Source organism: Notamacropus eugenii, chromosome 2, assembly GCF_028372415.1.
Source record: "Notamacropus eugenii isolate mMacEug1 chromosome 2, mMacEug1.pri_v2, whole genome shotgun sequence".
Classification (NCBI taxonomy): Eukaryota; Metazoa; Chordata; class Mammalia; order Diprotodontia; family Macropodidae; genus Notamacropus; species Notamacropus eugenii.
Genome location: NC_092873.1, coordinates 379,567,543 through 379,583,566, shown reverse-complemented (window position 1 = coordinate 379,583,566; position 16,024 = coordinate 379,567,543). Strand labels below are relative to the sequence as shown.

The window sequence follows — 16,024 nt, the reverse complement described above, 5'->3', positions numbered from 1 at the left end:
TCAAGCAAATGTTTCTTTTAGTATTTCATAGGAATGAGATTGATATGCTTTATTTTCATTTATAGCTAATTTATACTTGTTAAATTATCAGGGATCCTCTTCTTGTATTACAGTTTTCCCAAGTCAGATGGAGTTAGAAAGATGAAATCAGACATAATTCTTGATCCCCTTATTATGCAGAAATACAAGGCTAATTGTGGAAAGTTCCAAGGAGATATCAAGATAGATGTTACAGGGAGCTCAAAAAGAAGGGGAAAAAAATCGTTCATTTTAGGAAATCAGGGAAGGTTTCTTGGAAGACAGCACCCTAGTTGAGACTGATACTTTAACAGACTGAAATGTTAGGAAAATAAACCATTCCAAGCAGATGGAATGTTATGTGCAAAAATGGGAAGATGAGGGAAGGCAGAAAGAGAACAGGGAATAATGAGTCAGGTTCGAGTGAAATGCAGAGTACTTGAAAGTGAGAAACAGATACCCTCCAGAATGCTTCCTGGTTCTTTTTACCCTTTGGAAGAAACTATCCTTTTTTGTCAGAGCCAACTTGTGCCCTTGACTCCATCACTTTCCATTTCCCATCTTTTCCACAAGGTTGCCTCATTTGTCACTATCACCTTCATTCTTTCCCTATCATCCGATCCCTTCTATGATACAGCATGAAGAAATAGCTAGAACCCTGCATTTGCAGACAAATCTCATTTCAGATCCTTAGTAGCTGTGTGGTCCTGGTTAAGTCATTTAATCTTTCTGACCCTGTACTGTGTACAATGTTCTCCTTGTTCTGCTACTTTACTTTGCATCAGTTCATGTCTTTCCAGATTTTTCGAAGTTACTTGCTTGTCATTTCTTACAGCACAATAATATTCCATCAAAATCATACCTATAGCTTGTTTAGCCATTCTCCAATTGATGGGTTTCTCTTCAATTTCCAATTCTTAGCCACCACAAAAAAACTCCTTTAAGTACTCCTTTAAATGTACAAATAGGTCCTTTTCCCTTTTTTTAGATGTCTTTGGGATATAGACCTAGTGATGATATTGCTGGATCAAAAGGTATGCATAGTTTTATAGCCTTTTATATAGCCTTTTGAGTATAGTTCCAAATTGCTCTCCAGAATGGTTGAATCAGTTTACAACTCCACCAAGAGTACATTAGTGTCTGAGTTTTCCCATATCCCCTCCAACCTTTTTCGTTTACCTTTTTGTCATAGTCTGCTCTCCCTGTCTTGAAAAGCCTTGGTTCAGCCTTCTAATCATTCCAAGCTATCATCCTCTGTCTCTTTAATAGAAAACTTAAAGAAGGAACTGCCTCACCTCATCGCTACCTATTTCTTTCTAAAGCCTTAACAGTGTTGACTTCTGACACCATCACTCCACTGAACTGCTTTTCAAGGTCACTAATGATGTGTTTACTATGAAATCATTTGTGTGTGTTTTTTTCTTGTCTTCCTCTTCATTTACCTCTCCACAAGTTTTAATATCATGGACCACCCCCTTCCTCTTGTCTCCTCCCTTGATTTCTGTTACACTGCTCTCTGTTGGTCATCTTCCTATGTATCGGACCATTTCTTCTCAGTCTCCTTTGCCAGATCATCATACATCTCCCTCCTCAGCCTTTTCCATGGCTTTGTACTGGATCCTCTTCTACACATTTTCCTTTCTCATCTTCTACAATTTTGCTTGTCACCTCTACTCTGGTGACTTCCAAATCTATATATCCAGCTCTAATCTTTCAACTCCAGTCCTAGTTTAATTGACTACCTGCTGGATACCTCAATGATAACTCAAACTCATCATAGCTAAGACAAAACTAATTTTCTTTGTCACTTAGCTTTCCTGTCTTCCAAATTTCTTTATCTCTATTAAGTTTTCTCTTTACCAGATCTCTGCATGGTTACCCAAAATAAGATTAAAGCATGGGTCTGACCATATCACTCCTGGTTTAGGAACTCTCATTAGTTCTCTTTTGTCTCCAGGACAAAATGCAAATTTTTAGCTTGATACTTGATGCTTCAGATAAGTGAACTTAGTGTCTAGTTTAGTGGGAAAAGCATTTCACGAGGAATCAGAAGACACAGACTTCATTCACAGGCATGACACTAAGTGACCTTGGCCAAGCCACTTAACTTCTTCAAGCCTCTTTCATCTCTGTAATAAAGAGTAAAAACACTTATACTTCTTACTTTACAAGGTTGATATGAGCAAAGTTATTTTTAAAACTCTATATAAATGTGAACTCTAAGAATTTATTGATTATGGTAGAGATACATTTAAACCCTGAACCATTAAGCCAAATTGAATCTTCACCCAGAAATTTCCATGATCTTTACTGAAAAGATGCCTGTCTAAAGTCTTCGGGAAAAAAAAAAGGAAAAAAGCTTCAGAAAACATTTGAAATATTTTGTGTATGATAGTCACAGACATCAAAGAACATAAAAATGAAGTGGTAGTAAAAATATTTATCCAAGAGAGTACAAATGTTTATTGGTTAAGTACCAAACTCAAGTGTAATTAATCCACCTTACCTAGCCTTCTCTTTAAAACCTGTAATTTATCATTTGTATGCTTTTAACCTGTAGAAATTAAAGTTCTGGTTTTGAGTGGAAAAGATTTAGCTTAGGCTTAATTGAAATTCATTCTGCTTCTAAGGGAAGCAAACTTGCTTTTTGTCACTGATTTCTTTAAGCAAGTACAGTTGCCCCCTTGTTTTTTAGCACCAAAGCTTTTTATGTGTCTTATCAAATATTATTTATTAGATAACTCCAATACCTCAGAAATTTCTGAAGTATTCTAATTCCACCTGTCTGAAATAGTGGAGAAAGATTTTCCCCCTTCTAAGTTTATTCTCCATTTTTATAAGATAATTCAAAGAAGGTTGGAATTGAAATTGATTAGAGGTTACTGGATTGAAGATTTATGGTTGATAAAAATCATACACTTAATTTTAAAAATCAACGACATATGCAGAGAATGGAAAGTACCTAACAGTTGTTGATTTTTTGGGTTTTGTTGAGTCATAACTCATGTGCTAACTGTGGCTGAGCAAAAAAGGTAATATAATATCAGACTTTATTAATAGAATTATAGTATCTGAAAGGATAGATTCAGAAGATATATTAAAGAGATGAGGATACTAAATGATTTAAAGAAGTCTATTATTACTGAAAGGGGGAGTTAAAAAAAATTCTAGTAACTCCTAAGCCATATACCTACCCTTTTTATGAGAATAATACTCAACATGTTCTGAGGGCATCTTGATGAAAGTGAGAGAAAAGATATACTTTCACAAATAATAATAGATGTCAGACTATACATTTACAGTTACAATTAACTGAAAGGCATAGGTAATATAGATTTGATTGTGTTTACTGTTTCTTGATGATAATAAAGCAATTGATTCAGTAGAGCAAAACTTGAGAGAGCATAGTATGATGGAGTATTGCTTAATTTGGAGTTAGAGGAGTTAGAGGACCTGAGATGTGACTTCTATTTATTCTCTGTGTGACCTTGAACAAGTCACTTAACCTCTCTTCTATGAGTCTCACATTTTCTTTCCTAAAAATGAGAGTTTTGATTTAATGGCCCCTAAGATTGACTTCTAATACCTGAAAGACTTTCTTCCCACAATGCATATATTAAAAATCATACAAAATTCCTTGAAAGCTATAACAAGAAAGATGACTTTTCCTCATGGAAGAAGTCTAGGGTAGTCCAGATAAAAGAGGGATTCTCTAAAGGAATTCCCTAAGGTTCTTTCAGTATTCTTTTTTGTGTATGACAAGGCACTAATTATATCAAGAACTACAGTATTGCAGATCCTTCTAAATGAGATCAGAATCACTTAAGATCAACTTAACCACAAAGGAAAAGACAAATGGATAAAGAATAGCTGTGAGTCAGGCTGTGATGTTTCCTTAGTACATATGTGTTGGACAAACAGTGTGTCTGTATAGTGAACTGAACCCAGAATTGAATAGGAGGAAGACAGTGGATTTGATTGCATTTTTTGAAACTGTACAATGGGACCTTTCCTTGATATGGTAAATAGTATCCATCTAAAACCAAGAGCTAAAATTATATGTAATAGGATAAAATAGAGACATTTTCAGTAAGATCAAAGATAAAGCAAGGATGTTTTAATTGTATTACCACTATTATTTAATATAGTGCTAGAATTGCTACCTATAGCAATAAGAAATTAAAAGACCCTAAGGGCTTTTTGCAGATGATACGATGGTTTACTTAGAGCACCAATCAAAAAATTACTTGAAACAATGACTTCAGCAAATTTGCAGGATATAAAATAATTCAGCATTTCTGAATATTATCAAACAAATGAGCAAGAACAGATAAAGTCATGTAAAATAACTACAAATTATATAAAATACACACACTTGTGCTATGTTAGTATAACTCTAAAACACTTTACATAATATAAAGACAGGACTGAATAGTTGCAAAAATCATAATTGTCCATGAGTAGGGCAAACCAGTATAATAAAAATGACAGTGCTACCTAAATTAATTTACTGATTCAGCATAATATCTATCAAATCTATCAAAGGATGACTTTATGGAGCTTGTTGGAACTGAGATTCTTACACTAGCACCCTCTTAATTGAGGTTGAATTTTGGGAGGAAATTAGGTACTTGAAATCATGAACAACTGCAAAAAGTGATTTCCTTACCCAAACACAAAAAGATTTTCAACAAAGGATATAATGACATTTGGGTTCTCTAAATGTGGGTGTCTTCTTCCCTCCCCCCCCAACCCCCCTCCTTTCTCCGTCTAAAATGTGATTGGTCATTCGGTCATCTCGGTATGGTGACTCTGTGGCCTTACATGCCCACCAAGTCTAAGAAGCCCAGATTCAATGTGACTGGGACTTTTTATGCCCCTAGATAACTAGAAAGCTGCATCAGAAAAGTTGAGGCCAATCAGTTCCCAGGGGCATCATTTTCTTATTTCAGGTAAAGCCTTCCCATGTTGTAAGTGGGATGAAAGAAGTTATATCAGGGAAATAAATGCTGGTTCTGTCACAGAGTTAGAAAAAAATGAGATTCAAAAGGTCAAAAAATAATGAAAAATAATGGGAAGCAAGAGGCACTAGCAGTACTAGATGTTAAAGTATAGTACAAAGCAGTAATCTCAAAACAGTTTGGCACTGATTAAGAAATAAAAAGAGGTCAATAAATGGAGAGGAAAATGTATACAATGTACAGAAGAAAACAAACCTAGTAGCCCTAGTGTTAAGTAAACCCAAAGACCACACTTCACATCTTATACCTCACACCATATGTGATTATTTCCAAATAGGTACTTGAATTAGATATAAATGATTATATTGTAAAAAATAAAATTAGAGATAGAGAAGAAATTTTCTTTTGGATATCTGGATAGGGAAAAAGTTCCTGACTAAACAAAGGGTAGAAAGAACCACAGAAGATAAAATAGATGATTGCATAGAACTTTAAGTTTTGCACACACACACAAAACCTAATACAGCCAAAATTAGAAGGGGAACAGTTAACTAGTGGGAAAAATCTTTGCAAAAGTTTCTCTGGTAAAGGTCTCATTTCCAAGATACATAAAAAAGTTATTGCAGTTTATAAAAATGAGCCATTTTCCAGCAGATAAATGGTCAGAGATATGAATGATAAAATAAATGGTAAAGATAAGAATATTCAATTTTCGTTGAATCCAGGTTTTCAAGTCTTACCCCAAATTACTAATAATTAGAGAAATGCAAATTAAAGCTGCTCTGCTTTCACCTCATACTGTTTGAAATATCCATTAAAGAGGAGTCCTGATATGGGCTTACATTTCTGGCCATTGACGGGCCCCACCCTTCTTCAGGAAGAGGGATCATTGACTACAGAACTGAGAGAAGCTTTATACTGTTAGTTCAGGGCAGATCCTCCCATCAGAGGATGGATTGGTCCATTCTCTTGTGGGTTACAATCTTCTAAACATGCCCACTGTATGTTTTCCCCTAAATATGTATAAGCATGTACCCCTCCCTCGTCATTGGTCCCATATTCAGATAATGAGGTTCTAATTCTATGTGGGATTTGTATGCTTATATGCATGAGGTTTATTAAGCAAGCACAATGAAGAAAAGCTTTCTTCCGGTCATTGACCCCAGCCGATATAGGCTAGTTTCGGGCTTGGGCCCCTTTATCAGGAACTTTGTGGTTAGGCTAACTTCTTCCCCTGAGAGCTGATTAGTCAGTTGTGCTTGCTATCTTACACCACCTTGAAACTGCAACATTTTGTGGAAACCTAACTTTTTAGTGTTTACCACAATACCTATCAGATTGTCAAAGAGGGCAAGAAAGGAAAATGATCAATGTTGGGAGGGACTGTGGGAAAACAGTCACATTATTTGACTGCTGATAGAGCTTTGAATTGGTCCAGCCATTCTGGAAAGCAATTTGGAATTCTAACCACAAAAATCAATTTACTGTGCCCAACTATTGACCCAACTGTAGTTGGGTAGTTCAACAGTTAACAAAAGGAGATTTACTTGTTCATGGTAGAAAAGGACATTCCACACATCTAGCCATTACAAACCTACTGAGTGATTCAGATGAGCAAAGCTCCCATCTCAGTCCGCTAGCTGAGCTTCTGAGAGCCCCTGTAGCTCCTTGTATCCGCTTTAAACTGGAAGATGAAATGACTGAAGAAACAAAAGGTTCAGTCTTCCAAGCATATCAGTTTATTAAGCAATACATGCCAATTGCCTAAGAAACCAGGACCAGACCTCCTCAATCTTGGCCTGGACTCCAGATCCAGGGGGAGATGGGCTTTTAAACAATCAAATAAGACAAATTAACCAAAAGCAAGCAATACAGTATTAGGTAATCTTGATTTCTGATTGGATGAAAGATTAGGGCCTTTCCAAGTTGAGAGGGGAGAACAAACAGGTACAATTCCCTGAATTCAGAAAAGGAGGTGTCAGAGTTATCTATAAATAATCAAGGGAACATGGGAACAGTAACCAATTGATCAATAGGGGGCCAGTTTTCAGATAAGACATATGGGTTTCTTGAAATGTACAGTTGTGGGAAAACCCCTTGTCGTCAGTCTTTGGATTTTACTCAGTTTCTGGTCAGCTTAACCTAGTTCCTTAGTTAAGAGTCTCTAAACAATAAGTAAAGGTGGTTCAGTTTCCCAGCCATGTAGGACTAGGTTGAAATGACACAGCAAAGTTTTCTCCCAATTCCCACAGTTGAATAAAGTTTTCTCACAGAAGGAAGTTGGAGAGGAAATTGGATTAGACCCATAATTGAAAAGAAAGGGAACTGAGCTAGCTCCAGAATTGAGTCACAAGATGAAATCGGTGTGGTTCACTCAGTTCCCTCAGTTTCCTCAGCACTTAAGTGATGAAGAGGTAACATCAACAGTTTGAGGTCTTAGTCCCCTGAGCTTACCAAGTCTCAAGTAGTATTTCAACATCCTTTAAGGGAAAACTGTCTTAAAATGCATAAGGGGAGGGATTAAGATATTGCTACTATAGTCCCAAAGGTAACAAGGCCTATAACCAAGAGAGATCAGTATAGGAAAAAAATCCAGTTGTACAGAAATATAATTTTTCTTTTTTCATAGTGGCAAAGAACTAGAAACTAAGGGGGTACCCATCAAGTAAAGAATGGCTGATCAAAATATAATATATGAATATAACAATATTATTGCACTCTAAGAAGTAATGAAAGGCATAGTTTCAGACAGATCTGGGAAGAATAGATACATAAATTGATTTAGTGTGAAGTAAGCAGAACAAGAACAATTTATACACTGTCAGTGACATAAAGGCAAATACTGTGACAGACTTTAAAACTCCTATCAGTGATTGACTGGTGATGAAGCATGCTGACCACCTCGTAACAAAGAGATGATAGCCAGGATGCAAAATGAGACTTAAGGACTTTGTTTTTATTTTTTTTCTTTCTCGTTTTCTTCTGAGGGGTTGAAAGGGAGAGAAAATAAATGCTCATTGAAAAATAATAAATTTAAAAAAGAAAATACACAATGCCAAAATAGCAGAAAAATGCAAAATTGTACCAACTTTTTGTGTTTTGCAAACAACTACAAGGCAATAAGTGTTATATAAATGGAGCATCTTTTAGCTGTATGGGTTGAAAAGGTTGCAATCAAAACACATTCCTCCTAGCAGGACTGCCATTCAGATAAAAACTTTAAGTTTAAGAAAATAAACAATAATGCAAATGAAGTGGGTAGTAAAGAAAGAAACCTATTGCAAACCTCTGTTGGTTTGATTGTTACTTTAAAAATCAGATTCAATTGCAGAATGTTAAAATTACTGGAGAAGTAGCCAGTGCAAATGAGGATACAGGAGCTAAATGATGCTCTGAAGTACAGTCAAAGAAGGTGGATACACTGATCAGCAAATTTTTAGTGTAGATAGAACAGGCTTATTGTAGGGAGGAAATAAAATGGCTTCTAGAATCTAAGGAAGAAAAAACTCATCCTGGGTTTAGAGTGTCTAAGGATCACTTAACACTCTTTTGGGGAAAAGTAACCTAGAAAGGAATTTTAAATTAAAACCAGTGTTGTTGGGGGGGGGGGGTTTAATAGGAGGTCTTAAAATACTTCTGCCCTTGTAACAATAATTTCAAGTTCTGTATTTCTGACATAAAAAAGCATGGATGATTAAACCTGTTTGAAGATTGGTTTTCAAGTTATTTTAGCACAGATGCTGAAAAATATTGCAAGGACCATAAAATTGCATTTAAAGCATTACTGATTTTAAATAATGCTGCATGTAATCCAACTACATTTGATTCATTGCATTAAAATGTAAAAAAACATTTATTTTTGCCTCCAAACGCAAAATCTTTCCCCTGGACCAATGAACCGTTTCAACATTTAAGATCTACTACTTAAAAAAAAACAAAACAAAACCCAAAAACTTTTGAATGGCCATTTGCTAAAACTACAGGAAATAATGTAATTTCCTTACCTGACTTCTGTAAAAATTTTAACGTCAAAGATGCCATCAAAAATATCCACTGTGCTTGGCACTAAATAACTGCAAGTTATGTGTATATAGTATGAAGGTGCTCCTGTAGGCAGATAATGATTTCAAAGACTTTTGCCCTGAAAAGCAGGCAGTAACAGATGTAACAACAATCATTAGGTGAAAACTTGCTTTTGAAGAACTTGAAAATGATGCTCAGTTCATACTCTGAGGAGTTGACTGATTCTTCTTTAGATTAACAGCAGGTGTTTGCAGAAGCAGGTAATATGCAGATGGTTCACTTTCAAAGAATTTAGGGTTACCTTTCGGGCTGTAAAAATAATGAAGCAAGTAATAGGGATAGCTACATTGATCAAGGCCTACCCCAATGAATATGTGAAGATTTAAAGAAAGAGAAGACAATTCAGTTGACATTGCTAAATCTATTTTAACACAGTAACAACATTTTCATCATCTCAAGTGTAGGCTTATTCTTTAGGTATGATTTTCAGGAACTTTTTAATTTAAAAAATTTTTCTTTCTGTACCTATTTTTACTTTTAATAAGCTTGGATAAAAAAAGATGTTTTTCTTAGCCTTTGCTGTTATAATATGTTAATATATAAGAATGTATTTTTTAAAATTCTCATTATTTTCATTGGGATCAAACTAGTAATATTTTACAAGTAGTTATCCCTTCAAATAGTGCAAATATGAAAAAAAGTAACCACTTCATAGGATTAATGATGATTTGCATTAATCAGGACCTAACTGTTCTAGGCACCTAGTCCTTGCTTGAAGAACTTGGATAAGGGAGAATTCATCATCTCTCAAGACTGTCCATTCCACTTTTGAGTAGTTCAGATTGTTGGGAAGAGATCAAAGTAAAACAGTTCCTATTCTCAATAAGCATATATTCAAATAGAAAAGGGGAGTGGAGGACAGAATATTTACAAAATGAATGCAAGGTAGTTTGTGGAAGGGTTCCACAAGCAGCCACAAGAGCCAAGAAAAGCTTCAATGAAATAAAAGACGATTCTTGAGTTCAGTCTTGAAGAAAACCAAGAAGTAATGGAGGAACTACATGGGAAAAGCTTTTAAATGTGAGAAGAAATATCCCATGGTGTGAATAGGGAATAGGCCAATATGACTAGATCACAAAGTGTGAGGAGGTGGTAGGAAAGTATAAGATAATGGAAATGTAGAAAGGGGTCAAGTTGTAGAGATTTAAATGTCCAAATCTATATTGGTGACTTTCCTGTATACGTTCACATCAGACTCTGCATACAGCTACCATTTTTCTTCTGATTGGAATGTTTACTTTTGTTTTCAGAATTTCATTCTTTTTTTTTAAATTTTACTGATTTATTTATTTTCAGTTTTCAGCATTCATTTCCACAAGATTTTGAGTTCCAAATTTTCTCCCCACCTCTCCCCTCAGCCCACCCCAAGACAGCGTGCATTCTGATTACCCCTTCCCCCAATCTGCCCTCCCTTCTATCATACCCCTCCCTTCTCTCATCCCCATCCCCTCTATTTTCCTGGAGGACACGATAGATTTCTTTACCCCATTGCCTGTATATCTTATTTCCCAGTTGCATGTAAAAAACAATTTTTAATATTCATTTTTAAAATTTTGAGTTCCAGCTTTTCTCCCTTCCTCCCTCCCCACCCATCCCCACTGAGAAGGCAAGCATTTCAATATAGGTTATACATGTGTAGTTATAAAAAAAAAGATTTCCATAAAAGTCATGTTGTGGAAGACTAATTATTATCCTATCCTGCCCCCCATTTATTCTGTTCTCTCTTTTGACCCTATCCCTCCTCAAAAGTATTTACTTCTAATTATGCCCTTCTCCCATTAGCCCTCCCTTCTCTCATCTCCCTACCCCCCACTTATCCTCTTCTCCCCTACTTTCCTGTAGTGTAAGATAGAGTTTCATACCAAATTGAATATGCATGTTATTCTCTCCTTAAGCCAAATGTGATGAAAGTAAGGTTCACTTTTTCCCTCTCACCTCCCCTCTCTTCCCTTCCATTGAAAAAGCTTTTTCTTGTCTCTTTTATGTGAGAAATAATTTGCCCCATTCCATTTTTCTCTTTCTCCTCCCAATATATTCCTCTCTCACCCCTTAATTTTATTTTTTTTTGACATCTTCCCTTCCTATTCAACTCACCCTGTGCCCTCTTCTATATGTATATAATCCTTTCAACTACACTAGTACTGAGAAAAGTCTCAAGAGTTATAAATATTATCTTTCCATGTGGGAATGTAAACAGTTCAACTTTAGTAAGTCCATTATGATTTCTCTTTCCTGTTTACTTTTTCATGCATCTCTTGATTTCTTGTGTTTGAAAATCAAATTTTTTATTCAGCTCTGGTCTTTTCATCAAGAATGCTTGAAAGTCCTCTATTTCATTGAATGACCATTTTCCCCCTGAAGTATTATACTCAATTTTGCTGGGTAGGTGGTTCTTGGTTTTAATCCTCGTTCCTTTGACTTCTGGAATATCATATTCCAAGCCCTTCAGTTCCTTAACGTAGAAGCTGCTGGATCTTGTGTGATCCTTATTGTATTTCCACAATACTGGAGTTGTTTCTTTCTGGTTGCTTGCAGTATTTTCTCCTTGACCTGGAAGCTCTGGAATTTGGTTACAATATTCCTAGGAGTTTTCTTTTTGGTATCTCTTTCAGGAGGAGATCGGTGAATTTTTTCAATATTTATTTTACTTTCTGGTTCTAGAATATCAAGGCAGTTTTCCTTGATAATTTCATGAAAGATGATGTCTAGGCTCTTTTTTTGATCATGGCTTTCCAGGAGTCCCATAATTTTTAAATTTTCTCTCCTGGATCTATTTTCCAGGTTAGTTGTTTTTCCAGTGAGATAGTTCACATTGCTATTTTTTCATTCCTTTGGTTTTGTTTTATAATTTCTTGATTTTCATAAAGTCATTAGCTTCCATCTGCTCCATTCTAATCTTTAAGGAATTATTTTCTTCAATGAGCTCTTGAAACTCCTTTTCCATCTGGCCAATTCTGCTTTCTAGGGCATTCTTTTCTTCGTTACCTTTTTGGATCTCTTTTGTCATTTGAGTTAGTCTGTTTTTTACAGTGTTATTTTCTTCAGCATTTTTTTGGGTCTCCTTTAGGAAGCAGCCGACTTATCACTCTTATTTCTCTTCCCAGTTTTTCCTCTACTTCCCTTACTTGATTTTCAAAATCCTTTTTGAGCTTTTCTGTGGCCTGAGAACAGTTCATATTTTTCTTGGAGGCTTTGAATGGAGGCACTTTGACTTTGTTCTCTTCTGTTTGCTTGTGTTGGTGTTAATTGTTACCAAAGTAAATTTCTATAGTCTGATCCTTTTTTCAGTTTTTGTTCATTTTCCCAGCCATTTACTTGACTTTTGAGCGCTTTGGTCAAGGTAAATCTCTGATTCCAGTGGGGGGTGGGGGGTGTAATGTCAGCCACTCGATCCCCCACAATCTGGGCCTAGAGCTCCAGAAACAGTCTGTGCCTCTGCCCCTGCTGCTGCGGTGGCTGTGGCTGCTGTGGCTATGCCGCCCTGGGGCTGGGGTCAGACCTCTCCACTCTCCCACACTGCTCCCACAGGTTTTTTTCCACTGACCTTACAATTTGTCCTTGGCATTTTGGGGTCCTGAAGTCTGGAAACTGCCACAAGTGCCAGAGATTCAGTCTCCCCAAAGCCTTTTCAGGTCCTGTCTGTGCTGGTGTGGCCCATGCTGGACTGGACCCTGCCCCCAGTGTGGTGCAATAGACACTTCCTGACAACCTTTCAGGCTTACTTGGGCTGGAGATTTCCTTCACTCTATCATTCTGTGGATTCTGCAGCTCCAGAATTTGTTTAGAGCCATTTTTTACAAGTATTTGTCTGGGCTTGGGTGCAGTGTTCTAGAAAGTGCATGTTATCATTCCTCCATCTTGGCTCCGTCCCCCAGAATTTCATTCTTAAGGATTTTAAATGCTTCCTCAGTTGACTTAACTTTTAGAACTTTAGTTCCTTGAATCCTACCTATTTTTCCTTTGAGTCCTTTGAAGTGTGACTTCCCAAATTATGTGTCAGACAGTGCCTAGATTTCATCTCCTTTATCACAGACTGCAAGAGGGATTATTCACTTCTTCCAAGGCTTTCCAATTACTTCCACTCCAGGAAAAGCTAGATAATTGAAGTCCCTTATCACCATAGCATACCTTTGTGTCAGGCTTACATTTCCTAAATCTTTTGTCTGTTTCCTCTTTTTGTATAGGTATTCTATAATATATACTGATGAAAACCTCTTCTGTTTCTCTATGAGTGGGTCTAAAGATCAACATAATTTCCACCATATTTCCCTACCTGGTTCCTGCATTTTTTTATGTGAATATTATTTCTTAATGTACTATGTTTCCCCAATCCACATTTCTTTTTAGTTCTGTTTCTTTTGTAAGGGATACACATTCAGACTCATATTGTAGACAAGGTTTTTGTCCAAATGATACCTTGGAAGTTAAATTTGCCTCCTTGCACCGAATCCTCTATTTACTCTTGCTTGTTGCATAAATATGGGGCATTTGTTTATGGATAGTTGAGGCTGTGGGCTTTGCTAGTGAGTCTTTTCTTGAATTTTGTCTCATCTGAACTTAAGGCAATCTCAACTGGCATCCTTCTATAAACTGAAGAGGGATTCCCTACAAATGGCTAAATTCTTTTTGTGTTCCTGTTAGAGGATTGCTGATTACATTGCTAATTGTGTGAAAAATTGTGCAGCATTTTCTGTAATCACAAGTGGCTGTCTGATAAAAAAGCCCATCATTTCAACCTCAGTATTATCTCTCTGAGTCATAGAATTTCATTATCTCAGGAGAACCAGAGGAGTCTACAATGGGTATAAGTAAACTGTGGCATATTAGCAATGTTGACTTATGTACATACAGTTACATAGAAGACATCGTTAAGGATCAATTCGAGCATAAAACGAGATTGGCCAGTCATGTTGTGAGACGGATAACATCTGAACAGCTCAGATGTTATACTTGTATCCACAGAACATTAAAATATCTGGAAGAATGTCTCTTAATACATTGGATAGGTCTTTTGGGGCAAAGTGTGAACGAGACTTGCACAGGAAGAGAAGGCTAATATAGGATGGCTTATTTTCTGTACCAGTGGAGGAAATAATAATATTGAAAAGATAATGAAATTATCCAAATATTTGTCAAATTATTGCCTTATTATTTGGAAAATAGATTTGCTTTATTTGTAGCAGAAAGTAGCCAGAGTGGAGCCAGAAAGTAGAGGTTACAATGAGGCATACTGTGTGCTGCGTGTTCATCCTTTGTTGCTGAAGAAGACCATGCCATCAGAGAACTAATGACATGACTTGCACTTGAATTTTTGTTTTGAGTGAGGGAGAGCTGTGCAGGTCACCAACCTCACTTCTCCTCCGGAGCCATCTGAATCCAATGACCAGATATTCATCAGGATGACTGGAGATGACCCAGGATGAGGCAGTTGGGGTTAAGTGACTTGCCCAAGGTCACACAGCTAGTGAGTGTCAAGTGTCTGAGATGAGATTTGAACTCAGATTCTCCTGACTCCTGCACTGGTACTCTATTCACTGCACCACCACTGTAGCTTAACATAATGAAAAACTTTCCAACAGAGCCATTTAAAAATTAAATTCGTTCTCTAGTAATGTCATGATCTCCCTGTCATAGGAATGGTCATGCAGAGACCTGATAAACACGTCTTTGATCTACAAAACATGTTGTAGATGAGCCTTTCTAAGGCTTGAAAGGAAATCAGAATAAAATACATATTGACCCCTATGTAAAAAAAAATAACAGCAAGAAAATCCTCCCTTACTCTGTGCCCCCCTAAATATACCGGACTTTCCCTGTGATCACAAGATATGAAATCAAACAGTATTTTTTATGGCATTTTGTTAAAGTTAATATGAACACTTTTAACAAATTGTAAATAATTTGAAGTATGTTAGGATGTGGGTGGAAACTAGACCTGTAATGTCATTAGTTTAGAGAACCCCCGTGTAAGGAAACTTCCTCTACTAATGCAGGTTAGTACCTTCTTTGTAACTTAAAATCTTAGCTACCTGGAGGACAGAGAGGTTAAATAACTTGTCAGAACGGCCAGGTTATGTCACTCAGGCAGTCAGTAAGAACTTATTAAGTACCTACTATGTGCCAAGCACAGTTCCAAACACTGGAGGTGCAAGGACAAAGAATGAAACAGATCCTACTTACATTTTATCAAGAGAGAAAACAAGCACTTACAGATATATGTAAGCATTTAAAGTAAGTGAATAACAAATATATACAAAATACTTAAATCCCAAGTAGTTGAGGGGGAATCCAGAAAAGCGTCATGTAGAGGATGGTGCCTGAGCTGTGTCTTAAAGGAGGAAAGGAAAGAGGTGAACAGGCCTGTGGAACAGCTAGTATAAAGGCACATAGATGGGAGATGGGGTGTGATGAATGCGTAGCACTCATAGTTTGGTACTCTGTCTCAGAGTGTAGGAGAGTTTCCAGTGAGACCGGAAAGGTAAATTGGGGTCAAGCTATAACAAATTTTAAAAGCTAAACAGAAATTTATATTTTACCCTGGAGACATTAGGGAACCACTGAAATTAATTGAGTAGGACAGTTACAGGTTAAATCTGCATGTAAGGAAAATTAACTTTGGCACCTCTATACGTGTAGGATGAACTGCAGTAGTGAGAGATTTGAGACCAGGAACCCTATTAAGACACTATTGCAATAATATAGGTGAGAGATAATAAAGACCTCAGGTAAGGTAGTAGCTGTGGGAGTGGAGAGAAGAGGCTAGGCCAGATGTTAGAGATGTTGTGGAAGTAGAAAGGGCAATATTTTAGCAACTTGGTTGGTTGTATGGTATGAGGGACACTAAAGAGTCCAAGATAGTGCCGAGATTTTGAACCTGCGCGATAAAGGGTCCACTTCTTACCCACTAGGAATAGGGACAGGAATGACAATAAGTAAGGCCAGAAAAGTTTAGGTCATAGTAG

General features: G+C 36.7%; 1 protein-coding gene across 4 annotated transcripts in view; it reads left to right on the top strand.

Annotated features, from left to right (window-relative positions):
• The window catches only part of ASH1L (ASH1 like histone lysine methyltransferase), a 249,432-nt gene that overhangs the window by 162,789 nt on the left and 70,619 nt on the right, over positions 1–16,024 (top strand). The window lies entirely within an intron of this gene.